This window comes from Plutella xylostella, chromosome 5, assembly GCF_932276165.1.
Source record: "Plutella xylostella chromosome 5, ilPluXylo3.1, whole genome shotgun sequence".
In the NCBI taxonomy this organism is placed as follows: Eukaryota; Metazoa; Arthropoda; class Insecta; order Lepidoptera; family Plutellidae; genus Plutella; species Plutella xylostella.
In genome coordinates, this window is record NC_063985.1 from 2,397,592 (window position 1) to 2,418,949 (window position 21,358).

Here is a 21,358-nt window from a genome sequence, read left to right on the forward strand (position 1 = left end):
GATGGAGGGGGAAACGGTATATAAAGAGCAGTGTCCTCGCGCGCGAACTCTTTTTACTTAACATTTATGTTTGAGCAGAAGTAAAAAGGAGCAGTCACCCTCTCGCACATTTATTGAAATGAATTAAATACTGTACAAGCATTCGGGCCGGGGGCGCGGGTATGGGCACACATCTTGTATAAGATGGAGATCTCTGTGAGTTGTAGTCAGGACACACTCAGGGAAATTTTCACCCTAATCAATGCGAGTAAAACTGAGGAGGCCGAGCGACTCAGGAGCAGGCAGCGGAGCCGCCTTGCGCACGACTCGATGGACCTAGTCTGGTCCTTGGTGGACACCGGGGTGGGGCTCCTGTCCCACTGGGATACGTTCAAGGAGTCGGACGGACGCGTGGATCCGTTGGCGGTGGCCAGATTCATTCTGACCAACTTGCCGCCCAACACGAGCGAACATATAGTCAAATTGATAAATAATGAAACCACTCTGCAGTAGGTAAACCTTTATTAACCAAACAGCACGTCAAACACGACCCCAACACCTAGGGTAATTTTTTTAAACACGGTCTTCCTCTCGCCGGCCAAACTATTAGCGTGCACTATACCCGCCCCCATCCTCACGTTGGTCACGGACGAGTCATAGTACCGAAACTGCACGACGGTGGTTGACCGCTGCCGCCTCGGCTCCCAGGAACCCTCTGGTATGTAATCGGGCTCTCGGCACACGGGGCAGGCTAGCAATCTATGTTTGGGCATGGAGAAGGCGCAGATACAGCACACGGGCGTCCGGCACACTCTGCACTCGATGAAGCGAGTGACTCGTTCGAGGCAAATGGGACAGTTGCGGTTCATTGTGATTATGAACGGCGCCGTGCGCGCCCTCCACATTTATGCGAACCGGCAGAGGAGGCGCGGTGACGTCAGCTCAGACGGAACGCCTATATTCGGCGGCAGGTACTCGAGCCGATCAGTTGCGCTTCGCCCCCCTCCGGGCACAGTGTACATTATACGTAATCTGTCGTCGGGGTCAACGACCCCCAGAGTCAGACCCCCCGAGGCTGGGCTGGGTACTGCATCAGTCTGGATCAGGAGTAATACCTCTTTGGTCAACAAGAGTAGATATATCATCAGGTGGGCAAAGAACAGTGCCTTTGCGACCATGGCCAAGAATAAATACTTATTATTGGGACTGGAGACTGGACCAAACACGTGGTCGGTAAAGACCCTAAACTTGACCACACTGCGACAAAAGGTGGTCGCGACTTGTTACGAGTACGTCATCCCTTTGGCCGTCGTGATACCCCCCGAGGCCACCCGGGTCAATAACAACGTCAATATGGCGCTAGTTTGCCGGACTCTGAGCGCCATTGCGGGAACTGGTGCGATGGCTAGGATAACTCGGCTGGTCACCACGAACCTAAAGGTGAGCGTCATGACAATGGGCCTGGTCGAGACGCTGTCCAACGACCTGGGCTGCGGGGGGCGGAGCGAGATCAAGCGCACCGCTTCCGTGCTACTGGTGTACTGTAAAAACTATCAAGCTATGCGTGCAGTGTACAGCCACGTCAAGGTGCTGCGGGTGCCCTACGTGTATGCACTGCCCCACGAGGATGACATTTTTTTCGGATTGGATGTCTTTGTCAAGACTTTTGGCAAGTGCGGGGAACCCAATGCGGACATTACCATGACTCTAGTGTCACACTTGACGTTCAAGGAGGAGCGGATCGCCATCAAGCGCGTCTACACCCCGTACGGCGTGTACCACCTGCGTACACCCGCCGACTCTGAGCTGGTGCCCTGCGCTGGGGTGGAAATTCATCTATTGAACGTGACGCCGCCCACACTGGACCAGGTTTTGCCCGTCGTGTCTATGGATATCGAGACCATTGCGCCGTCATGCCACGTCATACCAATGGGCACGTCCATCGAAGAGCGACTGTCTTCGATGGTGCTGTATTGTAGGTATGGCAGCGCTCACTATACATTGATTCTGTTCCTAATACCGCCCCGCGTGGACGCGACCGTCGCCCATGAGTTTTGCCGGACAATGTCTAGAAAGTACACGGATCCTCGGCGGAGGAGGGTGTGCGATTTTAGGGCCTTTCCCTCGGAGAAGAATATGCTGTACCGGTTCTACTTGATGTACATTAGGGGCGGCATACTGGACATGTTTAATCTTCCGCCCGATCATCCCCACGTCTTTGTCGGGCACAACATTATCCAGTACGACATACCATTTGTGCTGGAGCGCTTCAAGATTTACAACATGCACTCCCTGCTGCTGGAGAATGGGGCTATAGTCATGCCCTACTCGGAGCAGACGTCGTTCAACTTTTGCAGAAATGGACTATTGTTTGACTCACTGTATCTGGCGCGCGCCAACTGCCTGAGCGGGACCTTTGGCCTGAGCGCCCTGGCGGCGGCCCGCCTTCCGGGCCACAAGGTGGACAAGATGGAGCTAAACTCTGTGTCCATCCGAAACTTGTACAACGTGGCGCGGGAGCGCAAGCTGACTCGGGGCGAGGTGTCGGACATATTCGAGGTGGACGCGACAGAGGGCGTCATGGATGACTATGTGGACCAAGAGTCGGGTGGTCTCAATCTGGCCCGGTTCCCTATAAATTATGCCAAGATGGAGGGTGGCTGTACGCAAGCCGTGCCGAGAATGGAGACCGTTCTGGCCTACAACATACAGGACACCATAACGGTCATGGACATTATGATTGACTCGCACGTGTTTACTATAATCTCCCAGCTGACACACTTGTTTGGTGTGCCACTGGACGCCTCCTCAATGCGCGGCAACTCGTGCAGGATTGGCGCGTGCATGACCCTCGAGGCGCTGGCGGATGGCCAATTTTTGTACTCGCTCACGGATCGTCCGCCGCCCCAACGGTGTATAATGCCGCGAGCGACTACCACCAGTGATCAGACGCCGCCGCCGTATGCACTGCGCAAGTTTGACAGTCTGTCCGACGGCACCGTAATCTCGGCGAATCTGACCAAGGAGGGGTTCCGCGGTGCCCTGAATTATGCGCAACAAGGCGTGTTTAAGAACGCGAGGTCATTTGACTTTAAGAGCTACTACCCAAACTCTATGCGGCTGCTAAACTGCGACTATGGCTCGGTGGACGTGATCAATCGTGGAGATTTGATGGCCCTGAATGTAAACGATTCCATGAGCCGGTTGGTGGCGGCTGGCCACCTGGACCTGTACCGAATGGACGACCCCGATGTGGACACTGTGGACCTGTTGGACGTCAGATACTGGGGGCGGGAGATTGGCCAATGCCTGAATTGGGACGAATTGGAGAGTGGTTGCACGGGGGCAAATGTACCAATTTTGTGCATACTGCGAGACCCCGAGTACACGACAAAGGATTCATTTTTGACCAAACTGATTACCAAACGATTGGCCCGCCGCGACACCATCAAGCGGGCGCTCAAGCAAGAGACCGACCCCACCATCCGCAGCCGGCTCGACTCTGAGCAATTGTCTGAGAAGATTTTGCTAAACAGCAAGTACGGCCTCAAGGGAAACCCCAACTTTCACAATAGGCATGTGGCCCTAAGCGCGGCGGTCACCATGTTTGGTCGCAAGTTTTTCACCGTGTGCTCGCGGCTAATCACCTGCTACCAGATACTGGCCCGCAGGGAGGCGTATCCGACAGAGGCGGTGGACGAAATTGTCGCCCATCTAGACTACCTGAAACGCGTCTGCCTAAACTGCTCGTCGGCATCGATCGCAGGCGGCGGCGGCGGCGGCTCCGATGGACAAACCTTTGCTTACGAACCGGAGCGTTTTGTTTGCTATGTGGATACGGACGGGATCAAGTACCACGACCCCTATGGACTCGACGCAAATTGTATATGTGAGCAAATCAATCAAACTTTGAGCGAGTGTTTGGGCAAGGATTATCTAACTCTGAGTGTAGAACCCGACGTGGATCGATTGTTGGTACTCACGTGCAAGAGTTATGCAACATTTTCGTTCCCGGCAAAAGTTACGCACACTGGCTACGAGCGAAACGTGAATCCGGGTATCAAGTACATTTTAAACTCTGTCATCAAAATTAACCAGCTGTACAGGACGGCGGCGGACGCTCCCCCCGTGTACATTTTGTTTGACATTTTCCGGCACCTGGCAATGATGAACCAGGCGGTCATGTTCGAGAGGGTCAAACTGAACAAGCACCAAAACGAGAGCAGCCTCAAGCGGTACATTTGCTCAATGACAAACGACTTTCGGGGTGACGTGGCCACCGTCATGGTGCTCAATGACGCAGACGTCGAGGAGGATCGGTACATGGCACACGCGGCGTGGCTAAACTCTGACCGCGCCCCTCGGATCAACACGTTCAAGTTTATACGCAAAATATTCCTAGTCATTCTGCGGCTGATATTTATCAATGTGGAGGAGATGATGGGGTCACCGGTGGCCCACCTGCTGGTCAAAGAGACCAAGGACTCGTACGGCGGCAGCATTTACAACATGAACTGGGACCAGGCCAAGGTGCTGGGTAAAATGGCCTTTATCCTGTGCACGGAGGAGGTGTCCATAGAAGGGGCCAATTTAAAATTTGTGACAAAGCACGAGGAATTGTACGATTACTGTCGCCAGGTATATGAGGAGTATGCGCGCCGGACGAGCTACCCGCTATCCAAATGCCGGGACATTACCAAGGATGGGATGGTGCCCAGGACCACCGAGAGTGGATCGAAATCTGTAAATGTATTCTTTCAGTTGTTTTCACAATTTCAATAAATTATTATAATAAATCGTGTATTTTTTTTCCACCCCCACCCAATCCCGCCCACGTCTGGCGTGCCTACTCAAGCATAATTGAACAGAATATATATTACTAATTAATTCATGTGCGAGAGGGGTTGCTGCCCTTTTTACTTCTGCTCAAACATAAATGTTTAGTAAAAATGAGCTCGCGCGCGAGGACACCGCTCTTTATATACCATTTCCCCCACCACCCATACAAATTCGGACAAAGTGGAGGGGATGGCCGAAATTGCTCAGTCGAGCTCGAGCCGTGCCACGCGGCGGGTCGGATGATCCACAGGTGTCAATAAAACGAGAATATCTAAAACATTTGTTTATTTCACTACAATAATGATGAGGTGGCCTAACGTGGTTCTATGAGTGGAACGTAGTAGCCGCCTGGTGGATCCACAGTGGTGGGGGGCGGGGACGACTCATCCACAGCTTGGGGTCGATGGTAGTAGTCGACGATCGAGTAAAATGCGCCGTCTGTGTCGGCAATCTCCCAAATCAGCAACAGCACACCAATGGGACGAATAGCGTCCCGGGGAATGTCAAACACCAACACGTTGCGAGGCACACGGTCCGGGGTGTCGATCGCGCCAACTTGGACCAGGTCGCTGCGCATAATGGCCCTCTTTTCTGACCAATTTCCGTTGCTAGCAAATAACTTGTATCCGCGGGTCGAATGCTTGGCCGTATACGTGTACTTCATGGTTAGCCGGTACTTGTCGTCGGCGATCGGGCGTATGTACGGTCCAATGTCCACGACGACCCAGCGCCCCTCACCGTACTTTATACAAATACAAACTTAAAACACCCCTCTTCTCCAGTTAAGGGTAAAAATAAGGTGAAATTTCCTTGCTTTCTTTTTTCAGTGCTAATGTACCCTAGAGAAAGCAGCTTATCAGCTTTAGCTTCAGACGTCCAAGATGGGAGTCGCACCAGCACTGAATAAAGAAGATTTTTCAGCATGAGAGGCTTTTTGGTGCATTACTAAGTATGTACCTATCTAATAATATGTACGGTAAGCTGCATAAGTAGCTATACGATACCTCTGTATCTTAACCCTTAATTCACTTCCTGAGTCCCTGGGACTCACATCAAAATTTCAAACTTTCATAATTGTAACGTTTGAGCGGCTAGTTTCTACCACGTCTCAATATATAGCATAATTCACTTGTATGAGTCCGTGGGACTCACTCGACGCAATAACTCACTAAATACGCATCGCCGGCGCACGTCCTCTCGCCACCGCGAAGCCCGTGACCCTTCAGGAAGGTACTGAGACGTGGTAGAAACTAGCCGCTCAAACGTTACAATTATGAAAGTTTGAAATTTTGATGTGAGTCCCAGGGACTCAGGAAGTGAATTAAGGGTTAAGATACAGAGGTATCGTATAGCTACTTATGCAGCTTACCGTACATATTATTAGATAGGTACATACTTAGTAATGCACCAAAAAGCCTCTCATGCTGAAAAATCTTCTTTATTCAGTGCTGGTGCGACTCCCATCTTGGACGTCTGAAGCTAAAGCTGATAAGCTGCTTTCTCTAGGGTACATTAGCACTGAAAAAAGAAAGCAAGGAAATTTCACCTTATTTTTACCCTTAACTGGAGAAGAGGGGTGTTTTAAGTTTGTATTTGTATAATTACACAGACATTGTTTATAAAATATATTTCTTTAAAAAAAAGGGTCAAAGGGTCATGTTGTAAAGTTTTAACTTTAATAAAGCTGCACAACATGTTTAGCGCCCTTTGAACCTCAACTGAAGTCAACTCTTCCATTACATTAATAGTAATTTAGGTAAATATCAGTTGTGTCGGCAGTGAGCTCCGAGATTAGGTCCTAAAGCTCTAAAAGGTCAGCCACTAAGCTCCCCAGTCAACTTATGAGAGGGCTTCCAGTAAGGTTAAGTTAGTTAATTAATTTAAGTACTGACAAACCTTTTTAAAAACCACTCTTAAATGGGACTCTTTTAACTTCACGTTTTTGAAGCATAACTTAGACGTGGTAAAGACAAAAAGCTGCATTAAAAGCCTTTTTATAGTGAAGCGAAAGTCCTCTTTGCTGTTTGCTGTCTCAACTATCGCTCCTGCACAGTTGTTTATTAGTTTTAACTGTTAAATCTCGTTCTAGTATGTCTAGACATGGCTGTAGGGGTTACGACATTCTTAACTTTGTGTGCCCAGTCCATTGTCTATATGATCCATGCATGCATGATGAGTATGTAAAACAGCTAGTCAGACTTGCACTTAATGAGTTGTGTGTACTTGCCAGGTGGCACGGGGCACAAGACAAGCACTATAAGACGTGACAAAAGTTTTGCGTTTAGAGCGAGCGCGGCAGAAAAATCATTTACTGGGCCTTGTCTTGCACGTCTTGCTCCCCGTGCTAGGTATGCTGTTGTGGGCATCCGTCCCACTGGACTTTAACTACTAGTCTGTGAAGGTAAGATAAGGAAAGTGTACAGTCAGCAAAAGAGACCTCATATCGCTTAAACACTCATAGTTTCATACTAAAATATACTGAAGATGATGATACGAGGAGTACACATTTAATAGAGCTGAAACATACATTTAGTGTGTATTAATTATGTGTAAGTATCTATAATAAATGTTCTTCATCTCATTTTGAAGGCTGAGAATTTTACGATGAAACTGCTTATACACTTGCCCGTGAGTGTATTTACTGGGGGTTGACATACTCTTTTCATACCGCCAAAACGGCAGACAAAGTCGTATATTTATAGCTTTTACAGCACAAAAAATACTAGCGGCACAGGCATGTCTATCACTTTACAACCCTTTTACCCTCCCTCTAACACCCTAACAAAACATAAATAAGGCGTGGTTGTACAAGATAATGGAAAATCTTGGAAATAAAACTACTCATTTTTCTTTTACTATTACTATCTGCTATGCTGAACAAACTACAGTAGCTTATACAGCACTAGTATTTAACGAAGACGCATTTATTTTATCGTCTTATAGATTTTTTGTGCAGAATAATTTTTTTTTTGTTTTACCATCGCAAGTTTTAACACATTCCGTTTTCAGTTTAGTCCAGAAAGGCTGCATGAAAAAGCTCCTCCGAGTGACGTATTACAGTACATACTTATATATATTCATTATATTATGTTTTAACATATGCATCCTAAAATGTAAAATTTGTTTTATATAATTTAAATTTCAAATTTTTAAACTGCGCCACCTGTTCTATATTTAAACAAATTGTTAAAAACCTGTTTACTGGCTGTCCACGACACAGGCCTAGCCTAGTGTGGTAGCCCTTGCTACATCACCACCTTTAAATTGTTAACAAACGCTGCAACCTCTATTTTTTTGTATTTTCTTAATCTTTATTTTAAATAAATATTTTTTCATTTATTTTTTTTTCATTTTCATTTTTATATTATATATATTACTTTACATACGTTACATACGTATTCATAGCACCCTACTCGTTGAGTGACTGAAAACTAATATGACTCTTTGATTTAGCATGGTGGGACACTCACTAACCTTAACAGTCCATCATGTAACCAAACCGAGGTTTTTATGACCTAACCGAATGGTGATGACTGGGCCTAATCCCTCCACCAAGGTGACAAACTTAATCCAGCTCTAGTAGTATTTGTCACCGACACGATAAGAAGACGACACATAATGAATGAACCAGACTATACTCAGCTCAATAGCGCGTACAACACAGTGTGAGGCACAAGACCGCTCCCCTCCAAGGCTTTGTGTACAGGGTGTATTCTTTGTACACATACAGGGTGTATTCTCTGCGCGGACGTGACGCGCCGGAACCGGATCGTCTTCCGGTGACCGGATTCGGAGCCGTTTGTTACTTGTTACGCTTTAGGGGGACCCGGTGAACTGGAGTTCCATTCTCTTTTATAGAAATGTAGTCAAGCTGAGCTTATAAAAAAGTAATGTAGTAAAGTTGAGCTTATTAAAAATATACCGACCCAATACAAACCTCTGTAGACGTTATGAAGTTGGTATATACGTAAGTAAAAAATACATATATGTAGTAGTTTTTGAGGTCGGTAAAAAATATAAATCATGGAAACATAAAGATAATCCAACCTATGATTTAATTTTGTTTGACCTTTCTAATCTTACTTATTTATAAAAAAAAAATGTTGATTTTTCTGCATCTTTCTCATTATCCCAGCAGGCATTCGATACGATAATTGTGAATTCTAATAATACTTACCTACTTACTTAATTATAATCTGAAATCGCCGATTCCAACAATCTATTCAGTATTAAATATTTAAATACTTAAAAGTTTATTTTTTAGAACAGATTCGAGCGCGAACCTTATAGGGAAAAGCTAGTGAAACGTAAAACACCAAACTTGTTCATATAAGTACACATTTTCTAACCAACTAAGTAGTTATAACCTTTTTATGTAATAAACATGTAAATAGTTATACTTAATCATATTTCTAAAATTTATCATAGGTATATGTATAAATTAATAATTAAGTACAGTCATAAGTTTATAGTAGTTCGCTTGGCAAATCTCTCTTTAACTTTCTACGCAACCGGTGCGCGGTCCATGCCAACTTAATTAACTATCTAATAGAGAAATCGATATTTTAAACTTAAATAAGTAGTCTCGTTTTATTTTCGTCGAAATCAGAATGAATGTAAAGCTTATACACAACACCACCACCACATATTTTGGCCAATCATATGTTTTTTGTCAGTGTTTAGAAATATTCAACATTGATTAAAGTACTTACAAGTTTATAATTTAAATTTAGAATCGACGAGAAACAAGTTCATTATACGTAATAAAAGGTTTAATTAAGTATTAATATAAAAATACATTCATGGGTTTTCGCATCCATAAACTCCGCTGACCTCATTCAAAATTATGGTTGGCTGGTAAGAATTTAATTATGAACACAATTAAGTGATACTTAATAACGCGATGCAGAGATAAATTAGTAATAACAGCTCTATACAGTATTATTGTTGGAGAAGTGGTGTTCCTTGTATACTTACAGCAGTAATCAACTAACCAAGCCCGGCACTGCCATTTATAAGCACCTCAGCTACCGTATCGCCACCGACACATTACCAATTAACAATCCATAATCGTCATCAGTCAGATGGATCTGAAGTTATACATCGTATTTGACAAGCGACGGTGCAGGATTGTTTATTGCTAATGGTTGGTGGTGGTAGCCCCACAGATCTAAATTTACCGATATACTTATTTGTATTGAGTCGACTGATCATACAATATCAACATACTTAGTAGTAATATCGTCGCTATAATGCGAAAACCAATTATATCTCGTATTGTTCGATCGATACTGGGTAGGTCCTTTAGTTTTCACGCTCTTTCAGTTTCATCTGTGGAAATTCCTGTAAAATCGTACGAATCGTATGAATCGTACCCCCTTAGGTCCCTAGAATCCCTAGATATCCAGTTTGTACTCAAGTGGCGTACTGTCGAAGTATTAAGGCTACACGGAGATGATTTCCCCGATGGTACATAAATGTGGAAGGCCTGTTAGCACAAGTGTTCCAAAGCTAAACAAATGGTGGCAACTGGCAACTGGGCTTTATTCATTAAAGCCATGACAAACCGTGTTTTGTATATGTATATATTTAGGTATATACTAAATGGTACTAAGCACCATGAATGGCAACTAAATACAATAATTGTGGTTCAAATGTCAACCTTATATCGTACGAATTAAGAGTGGTACCTAAACAGTATTTCACATTAGTTTACCATGTTGCCACTGTACTTAATCAAACAAACGGACACCTGTGAACAGGGAGTAGATAAACATTTCTATCCTACAATAAAATTGACTGTTTGTCTTTTTTAAAGTTTTTTTTTCGTTTGTCATAGTTTTTATTAGTACTGCATGGTGTGGCTTAGCTGCTATATCCATGATAGGTGTTTAAATACCAGGATTTTGATTCCAGATGCATAACCACAAGGCTTTATAAAATTCTTACGCCTTCAGTAGCCATTAGAAAGGTCAAGGACATAATTTTATATATTCTTGGGAGCCTTTCGTCTAGTGGACGTTTGTTTCCAAAGTAGGGTTATTTGTATGATCAGTATGTATGTAAGATGTAATGTAGGTCTGTCTTAACCCTATTTACTTAACCGACTTATAAAAAAGAGGAGGTTCTCATGCATAGTGACATCACTCGAGGGCGTTTGTTTCGGTGGAGCACCTCACTTTACCGCTAATTTCTTTCACTGGACGATCTTAGATAAGAAGCCTGTAGTGGCTATACAAAGTTTCTATGGAAAATGTTTTTTTTTTTCGCGAATTTTCAAATTCTGATTCCAGTTTCGGGCTTAGATATAACATGCTGCACATGTAGGTTTCGGCTTAGTATACCCTTTTTGCAACACCCTGTAGATGAGGTAGGCAGATGACAAAATGTGGCGCTTCTTGGGAGAGGCCTATGTCCAGCAATGGACGATAACGGGCTGATTATGATTTAAGTAAACCTTATCCATTACTTTCATTCCCTTCCTAGCTTCAGTATCCCACTATAGTCCGACAGCTTTATTTATTTATAGCAGTTTAATTAACAGTCTCCCCCTGTATACGTGGTCCGTTTGCGAATGGGAATAAAAAGTTAATTGTCACTTTTATACAACGAGCCATCGTCGACACTACTCGTAGCCTATATTGTATTGTATTGTATTGTAGAGCTGGGGGCCGTTTCATACAAATTACAATTGTAGATTTCTTTGCTAACTCATTTACGTCATGTCTTTTTTGTTTAAAGGATGGGATGATACGTTTAGCCCCAATTTCGCCATACTCGGTTAGATCATAAGCAGGGATTAGTAGTTGACTTTTGACACATCTGTCAAGAATTTAATATGGAGATGACGTATAATTGATGAACCAATCCCTGGTTATGATCTAAACGACTATGGCGAAATTGGGGCTTAGTAGTTCTATCTAAGTTTCTTTATTATACCTAAGTACTTTTTTAGTTTTCCGCCTCCTTCAAACACTCTTCGGAAACAGCCCTTTGACTTGACTTTAACTGAAATTTAAAGAATAACAAACACACACACGCACAAACATACTATATATCACAAAGTTTCGCATTCATAACATATACATACATATTACAGGATGGTAAGATAATGAAGCACTTGTTAGTTGTACGGACTAGGGACTACCCGCTGAGACCGAAGCAAGGGGGTTACTCTATACTGACTAAAAACGAAAGAACGAGAGCTGTCGTGCTATGGGCACGTTTAACACAATGAAGTAGAGTCGTGGCTTACACAGCTGCCCTCCGAAACTTCGTTTTTCGTCATATAGAGTGGACCTCCTGAGTTTGCAAATTGTTAACTTGTGACCTACAATCAACTTTACAGAGAGAGTGGAAATGTTCGGGGAAACTGCAGCTAAATACATTTTGCACGAAAACTTTGTGAAAAAGGAAGAACTCCTTTGTTTCCCGGGCTCTGTATTTTTTTAGGGATCCGTAGGTATTTTTGGGTAGGAATAGGAAGTACAACATTATTGCCAACCTATAATGTACAATCGGGGAATAACTACACTTGAAATTAGAGGCATATTTTGATCGTAACTGCAACATGCAGCAGCAGCGCTAAGGGGTGATATTTTGGTCGATATATACATTATTTCTAGTAATATAGTTCACAGAAAAAAAAAACTGTAAGTATATTATTACCTTACTAGTCATGTATATACAGGGTGTTAACTAGAATGCGTTTGAGCGGGAAATGGGGGTTAGTATTAGTCTAACCAAGCACGTTTCTAAGAAAAAAAACATCAGAATCTCGAATATTTATGTTTAAAGTCTAAAGTAAAGTGGAAAGTTTTACCTTAATCAAAAACATGGTCACCCTACACAAACACATAACCAATGAGACATTCGATTGCAAAAGAACACACACTGTAAATTTGTTATCAACTTCACTTTTCATCATTTATTTGATGTAACTATGATTCTAATTAATTACACAGTAGGTAATAACAATTATTAAATAAAATTGAAATTATTCATGGTGATTAATGACATACTAATCAACAATTAAACAGCTGATGTGCATAAAGTTTCATAGATCGTACAGAATATAATTTATGACTTTCTAGGAGCTCAGAACAATAATTAAACCTTTTTACTCAGAATAAAGTAAGCGTTTAGTATTCACCCTTGATACTCACCACGTTTTATTTTTCGTTTATTACCTAAAGATGCGTACAGACCGGCCCAACGAACGCCCACCGATGGACATTTATCATACATAATACAGGGGCAGATTGAGCAACGAAGGTCAACAAAACCCGTTCGTTGGCGTTCGTTTGGCCGGTCTGTACGCAGCTTAAGATAAAAGACCACAATGCATAACAGGATGATAACAGGGTCTACTTCAATGACGAATTGGTTTACTTACACTCGCTCATCTCGATTTGTGTTGTGTACTTGCGATTGAGACGTCTTTGATGACGAATAGTACGGAAATCCTCATAATCACTTTGAATACCAGTAGAATAATAACAATCTCGCGTATCATAACCATCGAGTATTTATGATAGTCATTACCTTCTCTGTGGATCTAGTCTGTCAGTCAGTCATTGTTGTTTACTTGTTTACAATCATTTTTTACAATTATTGCCTAAAAGGGAAAAGGTACCTACAATTCTATCTTTTGATTACCAAGCCTTGTTCCTCATCTCGTTTTATGTTGTGCTGTGCTGTGAATACGTGTGACCTATGTTATGAAGCATAAAATGAAACTGTTCTGTATTCATAAAAGATAATTATTGTGTATCAATAAAGTGATACTTATGGAGTAAAATGAAATGTCTACAATGGATTGGGTACTTTGAGTACCCAAAATCTCGGTAGGTACCTTGACGATGTGGCTCCAAGTGTGGTGCTGATGCACGCATACTTTTTTATTGACCTTGGCTTTGATTTTTTTGGCCTTGACCTTGGCTTTCAAGTTCATGGTCATTCTGTCAAACGTACCTAAACATGAATAGGGTGACTATGAAATTTTAAAATGAACTAAATAAAACTGTTTTATGTTGGTCAGCTTAAAGCAAATAAAATACGTTTTTTAATGTCTTATCATGTTCAGTATCATCAGCTGTATCTACCATTTCCCGCTCCAACGCAATCAAGTTAACACCCTGTAGAACAAGGTTTTTGGTTTTATTGACAATAGAACCCGATCCGAGGCTTATTTGACGGTACCCTATTTTAAAACTTTCAAAAGCTCTAAGCTCCGACCTCGGCTCTATGTCGCTTACAGTTGAACAAATAAACCCGAACTCAATACAGTAGAACCTATTTCATAACGAATTTTACTTGTTGAACAGTGTTTTAAAACATATTCTAGTTAATATTTCTGTTGTATATTTCTTTTAAGTTAGTTATCAAGTGACTTTTTAGATTTTCCTGCTTTCATTTACTTGTCTTTTTTTGCACCTTTCTACTTTTTTTACTTGTACCTCCTGTAGGTTGGCTGGTAGAAAATGCTTTTAGCATTAAGTCCACCTTTTGTACACTTATATCTCATATTTTTGCAATAAAGTATAAAATAAATAAATATTGAATAATGATAAAATAAAGAGGGACACATACTCCAAGCAGCGATAGAGATGAATTAAGATATATAAAAACTTTTCCTTTCAATATACGTACTAAATACGACATATTGTACGATATTTTCTATTTATATGACAGAATCCCCTTAACTTTGTCCAGATCCTCGGAAAGTGAAGGTACCTAATTGGAGTTCCTGCCAATTAAATTCTACGTTCAGATTGAACCGTTTTCGTAATACACATAAATCATTCATTGGAAATATTCACATGCATTAGACTCGAGGCTAGGCTCAGAACCCAGGTCTTATTTTATAACCTATCAATCAATTCAAATTTTATACTGGTGGGTACAGGTATATAGGTGATATTAAGTTAGAAAATTGTACCTAGTTGTAACCACAGAATCGTGAATTTATGATATTATTGAAAGGTGCCTTTTGCAAACGCTTAGCTAGCTAGCTGTGATCATTATTGCTAACAGTAAAAAAAACATCAAAAACATAAAAGAATGTGGTAGATACATACTTTTAAGACTTTGCCTTATAAATAAGTTTTAGGCACATACAACTTTTAGGTTAAGAGTTATCTCCAGTTCTACATACTTAAGTCCTAGAATTTAAATTTAAACTTTAGGTTTATAGAGGTAATGGCTTGTTGAACAAGGTATGGTTCTCGACATACAGGATGTTCCACTCGGCTCGATGGCTAATCGTTTCTTGACCTACAGGCCAGGTCAGCTCTTAGTTACTGTATCCGTGTGACCCACAAACGTTTTTGTCACCCCTAGAGCTTTTACTCCAGTAAGTCCACTTTTGTGCAAATGGTAAATACATTTCCTTAAAAACTGCAAATAAAGCTTAAAGCAAAGAATATTTAGAATATTAAGTTTTAATACATATATATACACGTCCTAACAGCCACAGTACAGGTTTATACGAAGTTTTATTCTTACATTCATAATATTACTATGTTGCAATAAATATATTACTATTACTATTACGAAGAGTTAGCGATTTTAAACATGTTTTTCAGTTGTGTCAGGGCGCCAAGTATGTCCAGTGCCCTCTGTGGCTCTTCGATCTTATCCTGTACACATAATAATTCATGAACACGAATAATATATGGAAATAACTTTGTAAACTTCGAACAACTTAGGAATAAATGATGAGCAATCAAATCATGCGCAAACTTCACAGACAGAACGAGGTTTTTGCACCTCATTTAATAGCAAAACAATAGAAACTTGAACCCGGAGTACTTTCTGTAAACGCATATAAAGTTTTCTCAATTCGCCAGCTTTCAGAACAATGCATAGTTTCACGTTTGAAAGTTTGCTTTGCAAATTCTCCAATAGCTGTTTGCTTCAACGATGTGTTGGGAATTTGTGCTGTTTTCCAGTCTATTTGTTTAGGTGGAGCCGGTACGGTCCGCAGCGGGTAGCGTAAATCTAACGCGTATCGTTATCGGCACGGAACTGAGGCTTTTATTGGGATTGGGCTCACGACCACCACTTATCAAATAGAGGCAAACAAATGCATTATAACAATGGCAAGGGACCGCGGCTCCCTCTGACGGGAGAATGTGGACGTGACATGACAGGCCGCTGCCGACGGTACCTCCATATAGCATTATCGTTATAGGGTGTGCCAATTACCGCGACATTTCGATGTCGGCCGCGCCGCCCCCGCGCCCCGCGCACCCCCCGACGCTCCTAAAATGGCGACGCGCACAAAAAACATATGCGATTTCCCCGAATATTGCGCCGCGCTCCTCCGCGACATATTTATTTTTTACTCACAAAATAAATTGATGCCGCAATTGTATTCGAGTACTTTATAAGAGTGCGCTTATTATGATTGTGTACATACAACGAAATAAATTTCGCGTTTTGAGTGATGGCTCCTTGCTGATTCGAAAGCTCGTTAGGTGTTTTTTTGTTATTGTAGCCTTAAACGAAAAGTAGATCTTGCAAGTCTGTTTCTCGAAAAGGTTGTAAAAAGTAGTTTTCCGCGAGACGTTATTTCAGTACAAAGTCAGTCCGGAACGAACGATACTTATCCACGTAGTACTAGTAACTAGGTAGGTAGGTTACTGTCGCCGCTTGGAGTGCAAAAGGAAGTTTCCCTATGGGCTTCAGTTTCAGTAGACTTCAGAAGCTTTTTGTCCCTGCGGCTGTCGCTCTCTTTTGTGAATTGTTAAGTGATTCCGGTTCCTGCATAAAATACCAACTTTGTTAAAGTCAGGTTTATTTTGCTAAAAAGGGGAATTTAAGAAGTTTTTCCACGTATTTTAATGCCTGAGTAACTCTGTAATATATTTTCTACTCTCGTCTTTCTTATTTTGTTTTTCTTACTTATCTCTGGTACGACATTACTGATTAGTCTGATTACCAAGTAGGTATTAACATACCAAGCTCAAAAAAGGCTACAAAAATTACGTAACAATCAAAAACAGGATCTAACTCGCAACAATTTGGCACTCACGGTCGGCGGCGGCGGCGGCGGCGGATCAGAAACTAGTCTATGCCGTGTGCAGGCTGTCATCGTCAATGCAGGCGGGTCGACGACCTCTTTCGGGACGTAATCGTGGGAGCGAGGCGGTTTTTGCACGCACCCGCCTCAGTGATGCACAGGTAGCCGCCGCAAACTTGATTGTTGATTACATTTATACAGGACAGCGCTTCTCAAACTGCGCGAGACTCGAGAGTCAAAACTCAGGCATCCCGGAATGACAGCGGTTGTCAAACTTTGTCGTCCTGCCTCGAAGTTTGCTTACCAAATGTTTTGGGATTTGATAATTGGTGGCTTCAGTTGCCAAACTTTGGTCGATCTCCTTAGCATAAGGTTACATTTACAAGTTTACAGCCTCTTTCTCAACTCAAGCAGACACAGTAAACATGTAAAATAACCTTAAAATAAACCTTTCGACTCACGAATAAAGAACAGAAATACATCCAATTGTACAAATATCCAAGGCCCCGACCGTACAGCGAACCCTTTGTTCGATCTGTCCCGAAGTGGGACTCACGGCCCGCAAATAAAGAAACCCTCCAGAGGGAAGGTTAGCCGTTTTTTCAGGAATAAAATATGTGTTTTGTAAATACAAATAAAAGTGTTGTCGAGAACAGATGTGCGTAAGTAAGTAATTTGAACTTTATCGGACACCCAATTTCGACTGAATTAAACTTTGCCGTACATTTCGTATCGTTTATTAACAAGTTGCTCTCATGTTTGCTAAATTATTGGACAAGGACGCAAGACCTCTACCTCTATGGTTAAATTTTACGTAGGCATTGTGCGTAAAATCGTAAATTAATATAATTTTGGTGCTCAACATGCATGATGTTGTGAGTTGAGAAAGTCCCGTCTCGCCAGTTGTTAAAAGCCACTGTATGATAATCACGAGTGGTCAACGTTGAATACCTTAGCGAGTGCCGCGAGACGAGACGTTTCGGCCAGTGATTGGTCCTCAGTGGCTATATACAGGGGGTCACTCTTTGTTGAAACTTTGTTGGTCACGTGACTTTTTTACTATGGAGAATGTTCATTTTTCCCGAATTTTGAGATTCTGATTTCAGTTTCGGGCTTAGATATACCATGCTGCACATGTAAGTTTCGGCGTAGTATACCCTTTTTGCAAAACCCTGTATATGATGAAAAACAAGGTTACAGAGCGCGTGCCGATTGCACGACACCTCTCGTCAGTATACATGGAGTAACCCCCGGTTGCTTCATGAAATACGAAGTTTCGGAGAGCTGTCAAGCAATCGGTAAACTTAATGCAACGAGATAAAGTCGTGGTTAGAGTACCAGCACTCAGAAACATGGTTTTCAAGGTAGAGTAAATCTCCTGGACTAAAATTGCACCGATCACCACCTCACAATCTCCATAGAAAAGATTCAATTAAAGTACATTAATAAATATTATTATTGGGTATTTAATTCTTATTAAAAACGATGTTTGATGTGTTTTAAATAGCACACATTCTTGACTAACTAAATTAACAAAAAAAATATAGGTACTTTAACTTTTTCAACAACTGAAAACCCCCCAAAACCTTTTAAAAAACGCCTTATTTGCATAAATTATTTACATACCTAATCTAAGTAAGTCGGTACCTACCTTGTGTTAATACAATTTAGCCCAAAAATATTGAGTTACCAACACGGTTCTAAATTGATGAGCGAGTGACCCGGCGCGCCGCGGGTTAATATTATCTTTTAATTTATTCATTTAATTACTTCTATTTTTCATCAAAATTTTCCCCCGAAAACATATAAAGCTACCTGCTCTGAAAGTGCTGACGTAATTTTGTTTATTGTTTACATTTAATTTTGTTCACTACCTACGTTTGTTCTGTCGTATAAACATGGACAATTTAATTAATTACATCGTTTGTTTACATAAAAGTTCTTGGTTTGAGTTATAATTAATTAATACTGTCTCAAGTCTTGCTATACTATATTATTATCATTTTCATATGTACCTAACTCTGTTTTACGAAAATAATAATAAATCCATAAATTATATAGAATGAAACGAACTAAGTAATTTCAGCGCTCTACATAACCAAGTAAAACTTAAAACTACCAACCAGTACTTGACCTAATTATACCTACACAAAACTGTCTTAAACTCAAAAAAGATCCTACATTTCAGCAACCAGATACTTAGTTATAGCTGAATGCATCAGTTCCTCCGCTTCCAAGGAGCTATCCCGAATCCCGAATCCCGAATCCCGGCTCTTATCTCGCTCGAATCCCGCCGAGTAGAGGCAGCTGCCATCTGTTGATAGCACTTATCCCGTATTCAAACCTCATTTTCAATTTTGTTCCACTTTGACGCTGTGTAGAGGTGGGTACTGGGGGTTACTCTCTAAGTAGACGAACGAACTAACAAGAATTGTCCGATAGAATCGTTGTTAGCGCAGTAGAGTCCCGAAATTTCGTTTTTCGTGAGCGAGAGTGAACCCTGTGTACTTAGTAAGAAGTATAGAGTACTAACTTATACAGGGTGTTGCAAAAAGGGTATATATATATACTAAGCAGAAAGGGGGTGACTCAATTCTGAACTACTTTTGTTCTACGAGTTTTGGAAATTTGCGAAAAAAATAATTCCTTTTCCATAGAAACTTTGTTGGTTACTTACGTGACTTTTTACTATGGAAAATAAATTATTTTTTACTCTTTTTGCAACACTCTGTAGTAAGGCGAAAAGAGGAGTGACAATTTTTTTTTCAAACGATGTTCAGAATTACGAACTTCGTCACACCTTTTCAGATGATATGCTCATACGATTAGTTACTCACTTAGTTTAATCAACTAGGATTCCAACAAGACGCAGCGACTCTTCAATCTTGTCCTTCTTTGAAATGGTATCTCCTGTGAATGTTCTTATAAGACTTTGTATTTACGTATCGCCATCGCCACCAGAAGCGCCACTATAACGACGAATTTTCTAATTTAAACACTAATCACTATCACTTTTAATGTGATAGAAGCTGTGTAATACCCACACAAAATTTTAATGGAATTATAATTGTGTTTGTTTCAGGAATAGTAGTTCCCCGACGATTTAAACCTAAGCATTTAGGTGTAAGTTATCGATTTTTAGTCACAATCACAACCACAACAAAGGACACTTGATTTGATAGAATCTTGTACTTGTAAAATCGCAAGATTCTATCCTTTTCTGGACCATACCATGTAAGCCTGTTTATGTATTTCACTTTTGTCAGATTGAAACTTGAAAGAATAGTCTATCTATTCTTTCAAGTTACAATCTGACAAAAGTAGTGTCTAACATAAATACTTATCGCGATAACAGTTTTAATTCCACAATAAGGCGTGGACCCCCCCGACATGTGCGGGGTGGTGGGGGGGGCGTGTCAATATTAGCGGCGGGTGCGCCGGCGCATGTTCCCGGAACCACACCTGAGCACACACCTACTGCGCCGCCGCCGCCGCCGCCGCCGACGGAAAATACGTAAGTACTTGTAGGTAGGTCCGCAATATATAAGGTTGCCTGTAAGAGATCGCTCTCAGCGATAAGGCCGCCTGTTGTACATTAGTTCTAGTCTATAACTATGTTTTTTTATGTCTGATTTATGTAGTGTTCAATAAAGCAGTATTCTATTCTAGGTATTTGTACCAAGTAGTGGTTTTTCGTCAAACGCCATAGGTTAAGTATGTAATAGGTAAGGCTTTGTCCCTAAACTTATACTAAGCTGAAAGGGGGTGCACGGGATAGTTCTAATAATATTTAAAAAAAATGTGCATGTCTACAGGGTGCTACAAAAGGGTGTGATGAAGGTGGTCATTCTCAATAACTTTTGTTGTACGTCTTATGAAAAATTCATAAAAATTAATTGTAATTTCTGCCTGAAGTACAATAATTTAAGTCTCGAGACCAAAAAGCTACATACTTACATGAAACGTTGTACTTACTTATGTTTTTTTACGGGAGCAAATGACTAAATTACATAGTACATTTTCTCTATTTATTTGCACAGACACATTAACTACTCAAGTCGTAAAAATATGGTGCCAAAGGTACTTTTATGTGAAAAACTACGTGATTTTCCACCCAATTTCGTCCCCATCTGTATTAATGAAGAGTAACGATAATGAATGTTGTGCCATGCCAATGCCACGACGAAATTCCTAATGAAAACTTTATGAATGAATGGTTTCAGTTTCAGTATAAGTAAGTATGATTAATTTAACACCTACTTACCTATCAATATTACTTGTGCCTTCCCAAAAATAAACACATAAAATTCAATTATGAAAATCGTTACTTACCAACTGACTTATTTTTATACTCTGAAGTACTTTGCTGTCCCATCTTTCTTTACCATCCTGTATACATACAATGAAAAATAATGATGTCATATTTCCACTCAAACGTGTCACATAAAAATATAAAACACATTATTGCCAATCATTAACTGTTGATCGTTTGTCGAACTATAATTTTACGAGTCG